At 40.9% G+C, this 19,386-nt stretch overlaps 1 protein-coding gene and 1 long non-coding RNA gene across 4 annotated transcripts in view; one reads left to right on the top strand and one right to left on the bottom strand.

Annotated features, from left to right (window-relative positions):
• pde4d (phosphodiesterase 4D, cAMP-specific) overlaps window positions 1-19,386 on the top strand; it is a 642,699-nt gene that overhangs the window by 59,095 nt on the left and 564,218 nt on the right. The window lies entirely within an intron of this gene.
• LOC137323028 (uncharacterized) overlaps window positions 1-19,386 on the bottom strand; it is a 143,090-nt gene that overhangs the window by 82,579 nt on the left and 41,125 nt on the right. For 2 of the 3 annotated variants that reach the window (XR_010963278.1, XR_010963276.1), the window contains exons 1-2: window positions 7,259-7,463; window positions 841-963 (exon numbers count right to left, since the gene is read on the bottom strand). This is a non-coding gene — a long non-coding RNA (uncharacterized lncRNA). Of the gene's footprint in view, window positions 1-840; window positions 964-7,258; window positions 7,464-19,386 lie in introns of those variants that run through there. The other variant, XR_010963277.1, reaches the window with a different exon arrangement.

The following is a 19,386-nucleotide window of genomic DNA, read 5'->3' as shown; positions in this document are numbered from 1 at the left end:
AGCCACATAGGTAATTACAGACCTAGTTGTTATAAAAAAAAGATATTGAAATGGTGCCTCTAGTTTTACCTCCATTTGGTTTGGTTTATTTTATTGTGCTTTACATCCTTATCAAGTTAAGTAAATTAGTAATAAATATGTAGATGTGTTGTTGTCACATTATTGTTGTCATTTCTGGTTGCTGGGCAACGAAGGACATTGCAAAATGGGAGTTGAACATGACATTTAATCTCCACTAACTGGGCTACAACTCAACTAATTCCAGATTCAAACTGTCTGTACTTCCTTTGTGTGTCTTATCATAGAATTATAGAGTCTTATGTAGGTTAATACCAACTGCAGATTTAACTTGGAGTTTCTGGTATGTAAAATTGGGAGTTTTAAACAGTTGTTCAAAATTCTCAGGGTTCTTACCAAAAATTCTTAGGAACCAGTGAAATTATTGAGGGAATTGGCACAATTTTTACTTCAAAGAATTTAATTTTTAAAGTGCTCTGGTTTCCTCTTTAAATGTCATAAGCCTTAGTGTAAAATCAAGAGTTGGACTTTGCCACTGTTTCGTTAGCTGTCAAACAACATCAGCATTCAAGTGTTCTTGAGTTCAGAATCATAGAATACTACAGCACAGGTCATTCAACCCAACAAGTTTGCATTGGTATCTTTCTCAGCATAATCCCACTCTGCTGATCACTCTTTATAACCATGTTTTTTTTTCAAGCACCTATCTATATCCTTCCTGTAATATGAAATACAGATGACATTTGTATATTTGTATTTTAGTGCAGCATTAGTCAGAATGCCCCTATAATGATCAAACTTATTTGCATTAATTTGACTTACACAACTGGTATAGGTCGCATGAGGCACCTGAAGATGGTGTATCGCAGATTCAGGATTGAATTTCGTGAAGGAACCACCCCCAAATTTAGATGCTCCACAATGGCTTCCTCCAGCACTGTGTACCTACAAAACAAATAAAGCTATGGTTTGGAAAGTTTAAAAAAAATAAATAAAGTCATATCTGTTGGTTACATTTACATTTAATATTAACTATGGAAAATATTGCAAGGCTACAAATGACAATGGATTTAATTCCTTAATTAAATCAATTTACAGTTGAGATTGAGTTATTCATCTAGCAAACCCATTAGCTCAGGGGTGTGTGTGTGTGAGAGAGAGAGAGAGAGAGAGATATTTGCAATCTCTGTTCCCCAACAGCCAGCCATTTTGAATGACACAGCTTTTCTAAAACTTGACCCTGTGCTTCTAGGGACTGATTCATTTGCCCCTAATTGCTGCGCCCATTTTAGTAATACTGCTTAAAATGAAAATTGAAATGCCATTTTTCCAGTGTTTGCCCATGAACACACTGTCGAATATTTCTTGTAATCAATAGAAAGCAATTTCTCCAGAACAAAGCATTAAAAAAATTAGGCCAGTTATACTGCAATTTCTGTGTTGACATGACAAGGGCCTAGAAATGGATTTTCACCCGACTTTGGCTGGTCGTGAAAAGGATGTCGATTGGCTGACACCGGAGCAATCGTGACTCCGTTTGGGGGAGATCAGGAGGGGGGTGAGCAGTGGTTGGCAGTGGCCCGCAGTTGTAATGTGGAACCAGGAGGAGCACGGCTGCTCCTTGTGGCTTCACATTCAGTAAAGCATTTTTTACTTACCTTTTTTGGTGGCATCCTCTAGCGGTCTATTTAAAGACCATAGGTTTAGCTGCTCTGCACTTGAGAAAACTGGCCACAGCATGCACGAGGGATGCTGCAGTTAGTCGCCAAACAATTTTGGGAATGGGTCTGAAATAGGCGTTAAGCCCCCTGCTCTGAATAGGCAATGAGCTTAATGCCAGTTTCAGGTGGATACCTTGGACGACTATAGGGCCCCCTAAACAATATTGTGTGCAACAACTACCTGGTGTCGTAATGAACACGCGCGTGCCATTTTGAACCCTTCAGCGCCTGTTTTTCACCTCATAAATGGGCACTGCAGCTTATTGTCACATAAAGTGCAGTATAACTGCTGTTGTGAGTTGCTGATCTAAGGACAATTCGAATCTTGAACGTAATTTTTTACTTTTTTCTCCCCATCTATTTTTAAAGTTTAAAAAGATGTTAGATGGCCCTCTGGATCTGGGCTACAGAATAGTCTGCTCTTTGCTGATGTGAAAAAATTCACCAGCACTCAATCAACGGTGAGCAACCTTTTGACCGAGTGCAGTCAATGGAAAAGAAAATCAGGCTAGATGTAAAACAGACTGTCGATTCGCTATCACCGATTTTTCATCCAGCAATAAAAGTTAAAAATTACCCCTATGGTGTTAATTTCAGGTGAGGCTAACAATCTAAAGAATTACTTGTGGTGCCCCTTGAAGCACCTTGGGAGGTTTTACTATGTTAAAGGAACTATTATAAATGCAAGTTGTTGCTAGTGTGGAGATTCTGTATCCTTGATTTAACCTTGATGTTACATCTTAATTGTGATACCAATAAATCAAAGGAATTTCTCAAGAGTTTACAGATATATCCCAATTGCCCACTTATATTAAAGTCATTTCAACAGAAAGTTGTCTTCTCTCTTTTATTGATGCTAACTTTCCTCACTTGTATATACTTGGGGTTAGGGAAGGAGTTGTACTGTATATCAAAAAGTAATAGTAGCTAGTAAGTGCATTGAGTTGCAGTTCATATTCGCAGATTTCTAACTAGTCAAAAGCTATTGTTGGAAACATAAACAGTGTTTTTTGCCAAGTGAATTAGCTCTTGTACAACAACATGCCATACAGTACAAGATTGCATGTATGTGTGGATGTGTATGTGTGCTTAAAAATGGTAAATTTATTAGACATTTAAAAGGCAGGTGCTTGACTCAAATTGTTGAACATATCAGTTTTTCCATAATTTTTAATTTGACTATAAATTTCATGATGGGTATAATAAATGTAACCCAGTTATGGTCTTCACTGTAACATTACACTTCTCTTATTGAGGATGGTTCTGCAAGAGCAAAATTTATACAAGCTTAATTTATATTTTGAGCCGCACAATTATTGGCAAACATTTATCTGATGGTCTGTTAGTTTGATGCATTACTCTCAGTATGCTTGGAAAAGAGAGAATATCTGCCTGAACAATTTATCTTGGTGAATTCAGACCTCAGGAAATACAAAAAAAGTGTTCTGTTTTGAATATGCTACTTATGACTGAGCACAATGCTTTATTAGGTTTGAATTAAAAGAACGAAAACTGGAAACATTCATAGCATTAAACTGGGGTCAGTATTCATTCTACAAAATGTTCATTCGGGATGACACTCCCAAAACATTAACATTCTTTGCTGTTTTAATAATACTTGACCATTTTGGTCAGACTTTTTGATTTCTTTGTTTGTATGGAACATGGCAGTTTCTGGATTGCTGGGACAATGGGATAGCCGTACATTGAAGACAACTGTTAATGAATGATAAGTATCGATGTATGGTTGGATGGGCATTGTGGAGTTTTGCTTGTTTGTGGTGCAGTGACAAACATCGCAGAACCTTTTCCTGAAGGATTGTATGGGATGGGTCGAATCCCATGCTGTGGATTGCCCGTAAGAACAGATTTGAAAGGCTAACTAGCCTTTTCTCCTTTAATGCTTTCATAAGTTCTTATGTTCAACTTCCTGAAGAAGTATAAAATCTGAGTGAAACATCACTGTAGTATTTTGGTATTAAAAAAATAAAATCATGGTCATAGATGTGCCTCTTTCAAGCAACTATACTGTCCTAAATTGTTTTACAAGTGAACAATAATAAAAGTCAACAAGAAGTGATAATATCTAATTTAAGATGCCATAAAATAGAAACAATAGAAAATTTGAGACTTTGAAAATAGGACTCATCATTCTCAAACTAATATGAATCACTGACACTTAAATAAGGGAGCAACGATAAATCTGTTGTATCATACAACTATTCGCTAGATAGCAAAGCTAGTCAACAGTAAAGATTTTTATGTCCCTGATTTCAAAAACCCATGAAATCCTAACGCTTTCATTAAAAAATTGAAAATAGGCCTCGTATTGTGTTATATTCTGTTCTAGGATAGGGAGTTAAGAACTGATTAAAGATTGAGGTATAGTTAGAATGCTTATAATTACCATTAATTGATAATGGCCATTTTAGGAATGAAGGTGTTTACGATGAACCAAGCTAATTGAATCACTGGGTTGTGTTTAATATAAGATTAATGTAATTTAAATTACAATATCTTTATAATTTGTGTTCATTGCATTGATTCAAACAAAAATCACTTTTAGCAGCTGAATACATTGACCTTTTTACCTTAGTACTTGTCTTTAATCTAGTGGTAATCAACTTGTTCTGTACTAATAGTATGGATGGTCACTGAAGCAAACTAATGACCAAAAGTGGCCTTAATTTGATTCAATTTGTTTTTTTTTAAATGATGCTTAAAGCAATTCATATCACTTGATTGTTTGTCCAAACCCTGGTAGTGTTGTGTCACTATGTGATATGGATCCAATTAATAATATTATCACTGCTGTGGATTTCACAAAGTTTTAAAATTTTGTTTGCACCAAATAAAATTACTAATTAAAAGATATCTGCAAACAAAGCACAGATTGGATCTATAACTGTTTTTAGTAATATGTGTATGATAAAAAAGTGAGTCTGTGCTGAAGCTAACTGGTTTGAGCAAACTGGCCTCAGCTTGGATACCTGTTTCAGAATAGCTGCCAATGACTCCAAGTAATCAGCCTCCAAGCCACTAATATTGTAGTATGATTTTGTGCAGATCAGCAATTGGTGGCGTTGAGCAAAGCCCAACAATTACAAGTACCCCCATCCCCAATTTAAGGACGGCATCACTAATAAAATAGAATGATCTGTACAAACTAAAATCATTATGTAGTCATTTTAATAAATATAATATGAATGAAAACTTGACTAAACTGAAAGTTTTGTGCTGGTTTGGACATCGATTCCTTGTAAAATGGGAAATTCCACCAATTGAAAATGAAGATGAACATGGGCTCAGCTTGATTGGAATTACAAAATTCATGCTTACCTCACTAGCCCTGTGCAATTCAGTTTCACATAAGTATATATTTTACATACTAGTAAATTGTCTGTGGTGTTGGAAACGTAGGAAGGAGCGTAGGAACATGAGTAGGCCATTCAGCCCCTCGAGCCTATTCCACCATTCAATTAGATCATGGCTGATCTGTATCTTAACTCCATCTACTCACCTTGGTTCTGTAACCCTTAAAACCCTCGCCTAACAAAAATCTATCATTCTCACAGTCAGTTGATGAATATAAGTTTTTTTACATAAGATGGCACCAATGTTGGGAGAGAGACTTCAGAAAAGTATCACACAGAATAACCTAGTGGCTAGAGACTGCAACTACATCATGACAGTTGACATAATAAAATTGAATGGGAAATGGTGATACAAAGCATAACCGAAAATCATGACAAGAGGAAATAAGCTTTTGTGGACAGGAAGTGCAAGCAGACATTAAGATTTTTTTTTGTGAAACTACAAACTATGTTTTGGCCTTGTAAGTAACATAAATGCTTCACTGAAACTGCTAGACTAGATTAAAACTGTTTTGATGTTTCACACAGAAGACATTGTCATAAACTTAAGTCTTGATGATTTGTTTTGATAATGCAAACCAGCCATTATATTGTCCACAACAATCATTATTGTTTTGGGAAAGAAATCCCAGTACAATGAGATTATGTTGATAATTTTCAGCAGGTAGATGGACATGTGCATTCTGCCCTTTTAATAAAGAAGAGCAGTCTAAATGCAGTAGTGCCAAAAATACTCTAGACTGAGACTGTTCTTAGCACTGTCATTGTTATAGCATTTTTGGAAAATAATTATACAGAAAAGAATGGATGCTTGAAAGGGATTACAAGGTAGTAATCTCATCCGGGGATTAAACGGATACAAATTGCGAGCGCAAAATACTGTGTTTGTAACGATCACCGCAGCCGAAAGATCACAGCCTTGCAATCATTCCCAAATATCCATAGTTCTTGATTTGTGTTGAGGTGTAAATAATTGTGCTCAGCAAAGTGAGAGATGCAACTCATGGAGAATTGAACATTTTTTCATGTTTGTTACCCCTCTCCATCCCCATGTTACTATTAAGCACTCTCACTTCAGATCAGAGGGGCAGTAAATTTCCTTTTACTTTTAACCAAAAATGTGCCACAGCTTCAATCTATGGGAATTATGTTGGTTCCTCATATTACATCAGAATCAACCTAATGCAATTCCACCAGACAATCATCACATTGGGTAACTCTCAGCAGAGGTGATACAAACAAGTTAGTTTGCAACTCGGTAGTCATATTTTTTTACTGCACTTGTGCTACTATAATCATAAATGTGGTGGAAAAATCCTAGTGGAAGAAGGGAATCGGCCTATTGCTATTGTTCAATGGCTCACCCTTTGACGTGAGCTCTTCTGATTTGTATTGTAAGAGGGATGGCATTTGGAGTGCAAAATTAACTAAACATAACCTCAATATAGAGAGTGGTGCCACTCTGTATTGGTTCTGTAACAAATATGTGGTGACAGTATTGCTTTAATTAATTTGAGATTGCATTTAAACATTATTTTCACTGCACTTTCCAGGTCTGATGGGCAGAAGTCAGATAGAAAAAGAGCAAGAATCTGATACTTTATCTTGTGTGACTTTTTAAACTTATGTTACCACTGAACAGATTAATTTTGATTACAGAAAACCTTTGTCATTTTCAAATTGCAAAGTTGTGGATTGATGCATATTTTTTTAAAGGACATAGTAAATATTAAACAGAAGGATAGTTCACAAATATGGCTGGTGTTGCAGTTATATCATACTATTGGTCAGACCTCCACATTTATTTACAAACATATTGGTCTAGAAATTGGCTCGCGCTGGCCTGCTAATGATCCCTGTACCGGAATGGGTAGACTCGAGACACACCCCATATTGGTCCGCAGGCAGCTCGCCGGCAAAAAGGATTTCAATTTTGAGCTGCAGCAGCCCTCCGGTTGATCGTGGGAGGGGGTTGGGGGGAAGCAATCAGGAGGGCCGGATAGGCGATCAGGAGAAGGGCAGAGGTGTTCGGGAGGGGGATGAGCAGGGGCTGGCAGTGGTCTTCAGCACTGCGATGGACTCGGGAGGAGCATTCCTGCTCCTCCCATCTCCACATTCAGATAAGTATTTTTTTAACAAACTTACCTTTTCAGTGGTGGCCTCCACCGGTCTCTTTAAGGATCGCTGGTTAGGCTGCACATGGACCACGTCTTCCTGAATGCAGCCGGCCCAGTATGTAAATTGTTGAAGATTAGCCCTCCACATTATGACCTTATTCAATTTCTTCTGGCCTGCAACATGCTCCAGTCCAACTATTTTTTGTATAACAACTCTCTTATTCTTGAGCCACGATTCTGTGATTGTAAATGTGGCATCAAAATCTGAGGAAAGAGTTCCTGAAACAGACCTGCTTTTAATTCTGCTGTTTCCCATAGACCTTCAAAGATCAGTGAACTTGCTGTATTTTATCAGCTGAAGTCTATCATGAAGAGCTAACGGCCCTCCAGGTTACATCATTAGCATTATCAAGTAGTTAATTGCGCTAATTTGAAAAGCCAAATCGAATATACACTAGTCAGAAGACTATAATAAATTGGGATCTCGTGACCTGTTCTTCAAGCTAACACATTAACAAGTGAGGAATGTTGCAGAATTGTCTTGTGGTGGTTTTTCAACCTCTGCAGGCTTTTAGCTACAATAATTGGTTGCAGTGTTTTGTGGCTTCTAGAAATATTTTCAGAATAATTCCAGATGATATTACTTGTTTTAATGACATTGAGTTTCTGGAATCAACAAGAAGCCGGTAACCCACGGTGGCAGAGTACATTATTTAATCCAAAGTGAACCTTCTACTCTTTCACTAGAGACAGTTGCACTCTGACCCCTGCTCTCTAGCTGTGGAGATGTGAATACAAAATGTCATAAGGGATAAGCATTATTTCAGGTTAGTAGTACTCAAGAGAAGGTTTTGCCTATTTTTCTTGGCAACAGCTGGAATAATAATGCAATGGTAACTTTTATATCTGAAATCTTCCAGCCCTGAATAAGGCAGAATCATTCACTGCTGCTACAGGTACTGCAATTGTGTGCCCAGGTTTCGGTACCACATTCGAAATAGCTTTGATAATTAATACAGATTGTTAAACCTACTATGAATAATTAGGCTTCAAATTTAAAACATACCAATGGTTCTTCACATCAAAGATAAATAAACAGAAAATACTGAGTACCTGAGAGTGATTACAAAGCAGTAGCCTAATTGCAGAATTAAGTTGAAAGCATAAGCTGAGAGTGAATCTCAAGTGATTTGTGACTCAAATGATTTGTAACATTTGAACCTCGAGATTTAGTAAAATTTTGAAATCACCCGTTGCTAAATATATGGTTATTCATAAGTGCTGTTTGGATTTTGTCCGTATTCCAGTTTTGATTAGTGCCACTTCTGTCTCTCCACCTGTCCCACAATCCATTCTATTCCTGCATTCTCCCTCCCCCACCCACTGCCTTTTCTCTGGCTCTGTATTGGCTTAAAAGCTGTTTATCTCTAACATCATTCTGTTCTGATGAAAGGTCATTGACCTGTAACGTTAACTCTGTTTCTCTCTCCACAGAAACTGCCTGAACTGCTGAGTGTTTCCAGCATTTTTAACCTATTCTATGTAAAATGATTGTGACATCATTGTGCATGTTTATCAGTTAAATATTCTTAATTACTTACTAGAAATTCTATATTAAGAACATATATGATTTTACCCACTACAATGTGGTAACACAATCATAAGGTTAAGCACAGAGAACCTCAACACATTCCCAAAGATCTGGGCCTGCCAGGAAAACCAGGAACGATGGTGCCTCGGCTCAGATCAGGCATAGCGCAGCTGAAACAGGGTCCTTGCTAAGTCGCTGTTTATGGAGAGCTGAAGATTTACTAGGATGATACCAGAACTGAGAGGTTCTACCTATCAGGAAAGGCTGAACAGGCTGGGGCTCTTTTCACCAGAAAAGAGAAGACTGAGGGGTGAGCTGATAGAGGCCTTTAAGATTATGAAAGGGTTTGACAGGGTAAACGTGGAGAAGATGTTTCCACTTGCGGGGGAGACCAGAGCAAGGACCATAAATATAAGATAGTCACCAATAAATCCAATGGGGAATTCAGGTACTTGAAGGGAAAACATTTCCAGGGCTACGGGGATACGGCGGGGGTGTGGGACTAGCTGGATTGCTCTTGCAGAGAGCCGGCACGGACTCGACGGGCCGAATGGCTTCCTTCCATGCTGTAACCATTCTATGATTCTATGATAATAGCTCCATCAGAGTTAACCAATAAATTAGTTACATAGAGTTCCATCGAGTCTACAGCACAGAAACAGGCCATTCGGCCCAACTTGTCCATGCTGGTGTTTATGCTCAGCCTCCTCCCTCCCCTCTTCATTTAACCCTATCAGCATATCTTTTGATTCCTTTCTCCCACATGTACCTATTTAGCTTCCCCTTAAGTGCATCTGTGCTATTTACCTTAACAGGACAGGTTGAGAAAGCGGTTAAAAAAGCATACAGGATCCTGGACTTTATAAATAGAGGCATAGAATACAAAAGCAAGGAAGCTATGTTGAACCTTTATAAAACATTGGTTCGGCCACAACTGGAGTATTATGTTCAATTCTGGGCACCGCACTTTAGGAAGGATGTGAAAACCTTAGAGAGGGTGCAGAAAAGATTTACTAGAATGGTTCCAGGGATGTGGGACTTCAGTTACTTGGATAGACTGGAGAAGCTGGGGTTGTTCTCCTTAGAGCAGAGAAGGTTAAGAGGAGGGTTTAGATAAAGTAAATAAAGAGAAACTGTTCCCATTGGCAGAGGTGTCGAGAACCAGAGGACACAGGTTTAAGGTGATTGGCAAAAGAACCAAAGGCGACATGAGGAAAAACTTTTTTACGCAGCGAGTAGTTATGATCTGGAATGTGCTGCCTGAAAGGGTGGTGGAAGCAGATTCAATCGTGGCTTTCAAAAAACAACTGGATAAATACTTGAAGGGAAAAAATTTGCAGGGCTACGGGCAAAGAGTGGGGGAATGGGACTAACTGGATTGCTCTTACAAAGAGTTGGCACTGGCTCGATGGGCTGAATGGCCTCCCTTCTGTGCTGTAACCATTCTGTGATTCTATGATTCTAACTATTCCTTGTGATAGCACGTTCCACATTCTTGCCAATCTTTGGATAAAGAAATTTCTCCTGAATTCCCCATTGGATTTATTAGTGACTATCTTATAATTATAACCTCTAGTTTTGGACTCCCCCACAAATGGAAACATTTTCTCTACGTCTAGCCTATCAAACCCTTTCATTATCTTAAAGACCTCTAGCAGGTTACCCCTCAGCCTTCTCTTTTCTGGAGAAAAGAGCCCCAGCCTGTTCAGTCTTTCCTGATAAGTATATCTTCCCGGTTCTGGTATCATCCTTGTGAATCTTTTTTGCACCTCCTCCAATGACTCTATATCCTTTTTTTAATAATAGGGCGACCAGATCTGTGCACAGTACTCCAAGTGTGGTCTAACCAAAGTTCTATATAAGTTTAACATAACTTCTCTGCTTTCAGTTCTGTCCCTCTAGAAATGAACCCCAGTGCTTGGTTTGCTTTTTTTATGACCTTATTAACCTGCGTCACTACTTTTAATAATTTGGATAGGACCACTAAGGGATGCACAAGATAAACTCACAGGTAATGACAGCGAAATGGCAGAAGTATTGACTAGTTACTTTGCCTCAATATTTGCCAGGGAGACTAATAAGGTGAGTATGCCATTAGAAGAAGAGAACAAAAATGATATAAAGACATTTAAGATAGAAAGGGGGGAGATAATTGATAAACTAAAACCCCTGGTCTGGATGGATTGCATCCGCGCATATTAAAAGAAGATAGGGAAGAGATAGTAGAGGCACTATTACATATATATAAAAATTCATTTGAAAAGGGAATAGTGCCAGGCGGACGCAGGACAGGCAGACAGCTAATGTTATTCCTATATTTAAAAAGGGAGATAGAACAAGTCCAGGGAATTATAGACCAGTTAGCTTAACATCGGTGGTAGGAATGAAATTAGAATCTTTACTCAAAGATGTCATAGAAAAACGTGTAGAAACCGAAAATATAATAAAGAGTAGTCAGCTAAGGGAAGGAAAGGTCATGCTTGACCAACCTTATTGAATTCTTTGAAGAAGTAACAAAAAGTAGGCAGTAGATGTAATATATTTGGATTTTCAAAAGGCCTTCGATAAGGTACCACATAGCAGACTCATGACTAAGATGTGGAGTCAGGGGACAAGTAGCAGAATGGATAGCAAGTTGGCGACAAAACAGAAAACAGAGAGTAGGGGTTAAGGGCAGCTACTCAGACTGGCAAAAGGTGGGAAGTGGTGTTCCACAAAGATCGGTGCTGGGACCACTGTTGTTCACAATTTACATTAACGATTTCGATTCAGGATTCGGAAATTTGCGGACTACACCAAATTGGGGAGTGTGGTTAACACAAAGGAAGAATGTGACAAAATACAAGAAGACATTAATAAATTTGCAGAATGGGCATGTAATTGGCAAATGAATTTCAATATAGTTAAGTGTGAGGTGGTGCATTTTGGCAGGAAGAATAAAGAGGCCACATACTCCTTAGATAAAAAAAGAGTCTAAATGAGGTAGAGGAGCAAATGGATCTAGGGGTACACATTCACAAATCACTAAAAATAGCGACACAGGTTAATAAGGCCATAAAAAAGCAAACCAAGCACTGGGGTTCATTTCCAGAGGGAAAAAATTGAAAAAAAGAGAGGTTATGTTAAACTTGTATAGAATCTTGGTTAGACCACACTTGGAGTACTGTGAACAGTTCTGATCTCCATATTCTAAAAAGGATGTAGAGGCATTGGAGAAGGTACAAAATAGATTCACAAGAATGATACCAGAACTGAGAGGATATACTTATCAGGAAAGGCTGAACTGACTGGGGCTCTTTTTTTCTAGAAAAAGGAAGGCTGAGGGGTGACCTGCTAGGTCTTTAAGATAGTGAAAGGATTTGATAGGATAGATGTAGAAAAAATGTTTCTACTTGTGGGGGAGTCCAAAATTAGAGGTCATAAATATAAGATGGTCACTAATAAATCCAATAGGGAATTAAGGAGAAACTTCTTTACCCAAAGAGTGGTAAGAATGTGGAATGCACTACCACAAGCAGTTGTTGAGGCAAATAGCTTAGATGCGTTAAAGGGGAAGCTAGATAAGCACTTGAGGGAGAAAGTAATAGAAGGATATACTGATCCGGTTAGCAGAAGAGGAAGGAGACTCATGTGCAGCATAAATGCTGGCATAGACCAGTTGGACTAAATAGTTTTCCCTCTGCTGTAGACTCAGTGTAAGGTTCTATACAAGTTTAACATTACTTCTCTGCTTTTCAGTTCTATCCCTCTAGAAATGAACCCCGGTGCTTGGTTTGCTTTTTTATCTTCTCTAAGTTTGATTAGTTTATCAATTATCTCCCCCCTTTCTATCTTAAATATCTTTATATCTTTTTTGATCTCTTCTTCTAATGTCATACTCGCCTTGTTAGTCTCCCTGGTAAATACAGAGTCAAAGTCACTTCAATATTTCTGCCATTTCGCTGTCACTACCACAAGATTTTATCTTGTGCATCCCTTAATGGCTGTATCCCTATCCTGATTTTCCTTTTGTTTTTTTATGTGTCTGCAGAATACTTTACTATTTATTTTTATATTCCTTGATAATTTAATTTTGTAGTTCCACTTTGCTTTCCTTATAGTTTTCTTTGACTTCTTTCCTAACCTCTTCAAGTTCCCTTTTGTCATTCTCTCCTTTATCGTCTATGTACTTATGCCTTTTTTTTAAGTTTCAATTTTACCCTTATCTCTTTATTCATCATAGTGTTTCATTCTTGGCTAGTTTGTTCTTGTTTTTTAGTGGAATATATTTCTCCTGGACTCTATTGATCACCGTTTTAAATATTTCCCACTGCTGTCCTATCTCTTTGTATATCAGTTTTTTTCCTGTTTACCTGCCCTGGTTCCATTCTCATTTCCTCAAAATTAGCTTTTTTCCAATCTATGACTTTGGTCTTTGTCTTACTTACGTCTTTCTCAATTATTATTTTAAACCTCATCATGTTATCGCTAATGCATAGATGTTCCCCTATGCTTACTTCTCTCATCTGTTCTGGTTCATTTCTCACTACTAGATCCAGCAGTCATTCCTCTCTTGTTGGGCTTCTTATGTACTGGATAAGAAAGGAGTCCTGAACACACTATAAAAACTCCATTCCCTTTTCCCCTTTCCCTACCTCTTCTTACCAGTTTATTTGGGGGTAGTTGAAATCTTCCATGATTATCATTTGATGTTTGCCTGCACATTTCTTCCTCCACTTTCCCTCCACTATTAGGTGGTCTGTTGAATACCCCTATTAATGTGATCGATCCCTTCTTATCCATTGTTTCAATCCATATGGATTCTGTTTTTATCTTAATGTTGGTTATTTCCCTTTTTTCTACTGCCATTATGTTATCTCTAATTAGTACAGGTACACCCCCCCCCCCACTTCCTTCCTTATCCTTTCTAAATACATTATATCCTGCAACATTTAACTGCCAGTCCTGTTTTTTTATTAAGCTGTGTTTCAGTTATCCCTACTACATCTGGCTCCTCACTACGAATTATTGCCTCCAGTTCCCCTGTTTTGTTTCAGATGCTTGCACATTGCTGTACAGGCAATTTAATTTGGTTTTATTAATTGTTCCACTCACTTTATTTTTAACAGTTATTTTATACTTATCTGTTCCCTGACCATTTATATTACCCTTATTCTTTATCTTGGTCTGACCTTTGCTCTCATCTCCTATTTCTTTTATCTTCAGGCTTATGTTATTTTCACTAGATTCCTCCCCTCATCTTACTAGTTTAAAGTCCTATCCACAGCCCTATTTATCCTTTCCACCAGGACACTGGTCCCATTCCAGTTCAGGTGGAGCCTGTCCCAGTGGTACAGCTTCTTCCTGTCCCAGTACTGGTGCCAGTGTCCCATGAAATGTAACCCCTCCTTCCCACACCACTCTTTCAGCCATGCATTCACCTTCCTGATCTATCCCTACGCCAATTAGCACGTGGCACGGGTAGTAATCCCGAGATTACCACCCATGAGGTCCTGTTTTTTAATTTTGCTCCTTTTTATTCTGCTCATTCCCCCCATTCTTGGACTGCCTCCTGCTCCATGGTGCCATGGTCAGAATTCTGGCTGTCCTCCCTGCAGTCTTCACCCTAATTCTCACAGGTAGCAAGTACATTGTACCTGTTGGATAGGATCAGTGCCTGCGGGACCTCCTTCTTTACCTTCCCTTGGTTCCCCAAACCCTGCTGACTGACAGTCACACTCTCCCTTTCCTGGACCTGTGCTTTCCTCTGAGGTGTGAGATAAAACTATCCAGAAATTCCTCCCCCTCCCTTATGTGTCGGAGTGTCTTTAACTCGTACTCCAGTTCAAAGACTGAGTTGGAGTGACTCAAGGCAAAGACATTTCCTGCAGATGTGGCAATCCTGGACAGTCACACTGTCCACAGACTCCCACATATCACAGTCCTGATGCACTGCCTGTGCTGCGATCTCTAAATGTTATTTATTTATTAGTTAGTAGTAATTTATTTCCAGAACTAATAGTATCACTTGTTATCTAGTATTAATTAGCTGATGGATTAGTTTGATTTGAAATTAATTAATAATTAATTACTCTGATTATACTGGCGCGGACACAATGGGCCGAATGGCCCCCTTCTGTGCTGTATCTTTTCTATGGTTCTGTGGTTCATTATTTATGTACAGCAGCTACTTATTTAATGCAAGTTGGATCTGTTTAATGTTGGTTTCCTCTACTTAGTTTATTTTGTCCCCTTAGATCTATTCAGGCTATTTAGCCTCTTAGGTCTATTTATTTACCTAAAGGATATTATGCTCTTAATACTTAAGGTAAATGATGAATTAAACACTTAGCTCTAATTCCTTGGCTCTGCCGCTCCTCACTCTGTGCTGACTATGATATCACTTTGTGAGATTTTCCCTATTTGGTATCAGCTGCTGCTCTCCTGCCACTCCTGTGATACTTGTGTTAGAATTGTGTATGTTTATATTATATTATTCTGTACATCAGTTGCAAAATGGATACAGTTTGTTGCCAGCACTATTTTAATATATTGTTTTCAAGAGTAGCAAATATTGTACTCAAATGAATTGCACTAGCATAAATATTTTTTTCATCCTTTGCACCCAATTTCTGCTTTAATGGTCCCCATATCTAGTGTAGAACTGGCTAGATGCAAAGTGAATACTGTGCCCTAAACAACCTACTTTAAGCCCAGCCTGGGATTAATACATGAATATGGTATCTCCACATCCTACACCAGTCATTCTTTTGGCCTTTCTGAACAAGACTAACAATGTAGTATTGAATTGTGGGCACTTTTGCCCTGAGATACTAGGGGCTTGATTTTTGAGTGAAGTAGTGGGGGCGGGGGGGGCTCTGAAAATCGGGGAAATCCCAAGTGGGTTTGGAACCCGGCTCCAACCCGCAGACTTCCAAGTTCCCCACTGACGCGTCTGGGTGCGCGCTCCTCTCGAATACGGAAGTCCCATCGGCAATTAAAGCCGGCGGGATGATAGTTAAGAGACTTATTTAGATACTTGAAGTACTTAATTTTTTCAACATTAAGGCAGGGGTTCGATTTTCAAACATCCTCAGTGTGTTTCCCGTGCTGTGGGAAACACTCCATGTTCTACCAGACGTGTTTCAGCCAGCAGCCAGTTGCACATTCAAATGCTTGTTTGACAGATGGGGAGAAAAGGTGAGTTCTTGCTGCAGGGCACTCAGTTCTTTCACACAAACTTTTGGCTGTGAGATCTTTGTGTTTTCACTGAAAATTCTTAGTTTCCATTCAGAATTCTTCTGTTCACACATACTTACCAAGTTTTCGGACCCCCTCAAACTCACACCATCAGGTTGAGGGTGGGCACCATGGCTGCATTCACCACTACATCCGAGAACAAGAAACATCACCAGCCTCACCAGGCACGGTGTGCAATTCCACCACCACAACACAGTGCTGCACCACAGGCACCTGCACAAGAGCACAGAGGGCAACAACAGAGAGAGCGATGTCGCAGGAGGCACTACCCTCGGCAGAGGGTCTACAGACCGAGGCTCAGCTTCCTGGACCTCTCTGAGGAGCAGTGCATACGGAGGCTGAGAGTGAGTCGCCAGGTAGTCGCAGACATCTGCAGCCTTCTTCATGCTGAGCTGCTCCTGGCTGGGCAGAGCGGCATCTCATTACCCATCGCTGTCAAAATCACCACTGCCCTCAACTTCTTCACCCCCAGATCCTTCCAAGGTGCCACCAGGGACATCGCCGGGGTCTCTCAGTCATCTGCACACAAGTGCATAAGGCAGGTCACAAAGGCTTGTTTCGCAGGGCCTCGCAGTACGTCAACTTCTCCAATGACGACCTCAGCCAGACGGAGAGGGCAGTGGGATTCCATTTTGTGGCTGGCTTCCCACGGGTGCAGGGTGCAATCGATTGCACCTATATAACAATACAGGCACCTCCACACGAACCAGGACTGTTCATCAACAGAAAGGGGTATCACTCTATTAATGCTCAGCTTGTTTGTGACCACCGCAAAAGATTCCTTCACATGTGTGCCAGATTCCCTGGCAGCCGCCACGATTCCTTCATCCTGAGGGAATCCAACATCCCACCCCTCTTCCAAGCACCGAACATGGTTAAAGGCTGGCTCCTCAGGGAAAACGGATACCCCCTGCACACATGGCTCATGATACCTCTGAGGAACCCCATCACTGAGCAACAGCGTCGATATAATAACAGCCACATCGCCACCAGGCCTACAATTGAGCATGCTATAGGGATGCTCAAGATGCAATTTAGGTGCCTTTGATCGTTCTGGGAGAGCGCTTTAATACGCACCAGAACACCACATTATAGTGGTGTGTTATTCCCTGCACAACATGGCACAACAGAGAGGGGTGCTGCTTGAGGAGGCCCCATCCACATCTGCCACCCACATTGAGGAGGAGGAGGAGGAGGAACCCACAGGCAGAGCAGCGGCTCACCTGGCTGCTCGTGAGGCCAGGAAGTCACTGATATGTGAATGGTTCTTCTAATATCAGAAAGTATGAAGAGTCCAGTCCTCAGACCACCTCGAAAGAGCAGCACCCACATCAGGCTGCCCACCTCTCCCTGCACAAAATGGTCCTGCAAATACACATACACCCACTGTAAAGTGACCCAATGATTGGCATCAAGTGTCACCATTCATGGTGAACCTCATGAAAACCAGGTGCCGACCCAACTAACTGAGGACTAGAATCCACCGAGGTGTGAGTATCATGGTGACAATCATAACATTTAATGTCACTTTAACAAAAAGTAAATATAAATGAAAAACATGACCATCTGTCAAACACCCTTGTGCATCCCCTTCATGCTCACAAAACCTTCCTTTCTCTTACGACTACTTCTACGTGGTGCATCCCCGTCACTGTAGCAGAGATAGTGGCAGGTTGCTCATGTTGATGCCCTGACTGATTAGATGCTTTTGACCTACGCCCTCTGGGTTTTGGAGCCCTTGAGGGCCCCTCCAAAGACTGCTCCACCTGCACCTGTGCAGGGGCAGACTCGGCCACCTGGAGAGGAGGCAGCTTTGTGGGTACTGGTTGAGAGGGGAGCAATGGTGAGATGTGGGAGCGCTTTGAGTGGTGTCCCCACTTCCATGTGCCCTTTCGCCATCATCCCTCCCCTGGGCCAGGGCCACATCACTCCTAACACTCTGCTGGACAACAGTTTGGAGGACATGCGTGATGCCTTGTAAGGCCAGTGCTAGTGTATCTGTCTGCTTGCCTAAGGCGGCAGAATGTTGTTCACCCTGAGTCCGAATGGCTGTTGTCAGGGCCTGAATAGACTCATTTGTGAGCCGTGCTTAATGCTTAACGGAGGCTAGCCTTCTGTCCATCGCACACATTCCCGCACTTGCCTGTGACACTATCTCAGAGAGTTGCTCATGTCCCTGCGACACTATCTTAGAGATTCCTCCCGGACCTGTGCCACCATTCCACTTATGCAGGAGATGGACTCCTCTATCCTCTGTGTTATTGTGGAGAGTGCGCGTGGCACCTGTTCCAGTACCTCGCAAATGTGCTACTGTCCCTCACTCATTCTCCTTTTAAAGGATGCCCCCCCCGCCCCAGGGATCAACATCTGCGTCCAGCTGAGTAGAGTCTGGAGAGGAGTGCTCCCACTGATGCAGACTCTCCACAGCTGCCCCTGCCACCAGTATCTGCTCGTGCTCACTTGTGGTGACTCACCAGGTGCCATCCCAACTAACTGAGGACTGGGATCCACCGAGGTGTGAGTATCTGCGCTGGTGGATGGCTCACTAAGATGTGATGATGCACCCTCAGAGGCCGGCAGGTCCTCTGAGGAATTGCCCTCTGCCGTCACTGCAGTTGCTGAAGGCCCTGTAAAAGAACAGAAAGCAATATTAAGCATCATCACAGATGCGTCATGTTGCGATGAGCATACTGAGGTGTTGAAGATGGCAAACATTGTTAACATCAATTCATATTGTGTGTGATGAATGTTAAAGTTGTGTCACCAGACATTTGTGGGGTGCCAGTCTTGCCGTCCTCGACGGACAGGCATTCGAGCGTGCGGCTGAGCTCCAGCGCCTCCTGCTCCGCGTCTGCGAGGACCACTACTTCAGTCCTCGCCCTCTCCCGTGCATTTTGCGTTCTCTTCTTCGAGAAAGGGAGAAAGAACAGACGTGTGAGTGAGAGATGGTGAAGTGGTCAACCAATTAATGTATTGGTTTGGTTGAAGCTGACCGTGAAAGAGGTGCATCAGAGGGTGAGGATGAGACAGAGCCATGACATTGGATGAGTGGTAGTGGTGGAGTGACTAATGGGGAGGTGAGGAAGTGCAGGTAAGTTGAGGATAAGCCTTAAGTAGGTGTGAGGAGTGATGTGATAGAGTAGTGTTAGCAGTGCAGAATGAGTTGGGTAGGGGGGGCAGTGATGTGTAACACGGAATGTAAGAGAATCAGTAAGTATACTCACTTTGGCTGACCTGGTTAGGTCATTGAATCGCTTCCTGCACTGGATTCAGGCGCGGGATATGTTGCTGCTGCTGATGACCTCCTCTGCCACCTCGAGCCAGGC

The sequence above is a fragment of the Heptranchias perlo genome, chromosome 1 (genome assembly GCF_035084215.1).
Source record: "Heptranchias perlo isolate sHepPer1 chromosome 1, sHepPer1.hap1, whole genome shotgun sequence".
Classification (NCBI taxonomy): domain Eukaryota; kingdom Metazoa; phylum Chordata; class Chondrichthyes; order Hexanchiformes; family Hexanchidae; genus Heptranchias; species Heptranchias perlo.
The sequence above is the reverse complement of the archived record's forward strand: the minus strand, read 5'-3'. Positions and strand labels throughout refer to the sequence as shown.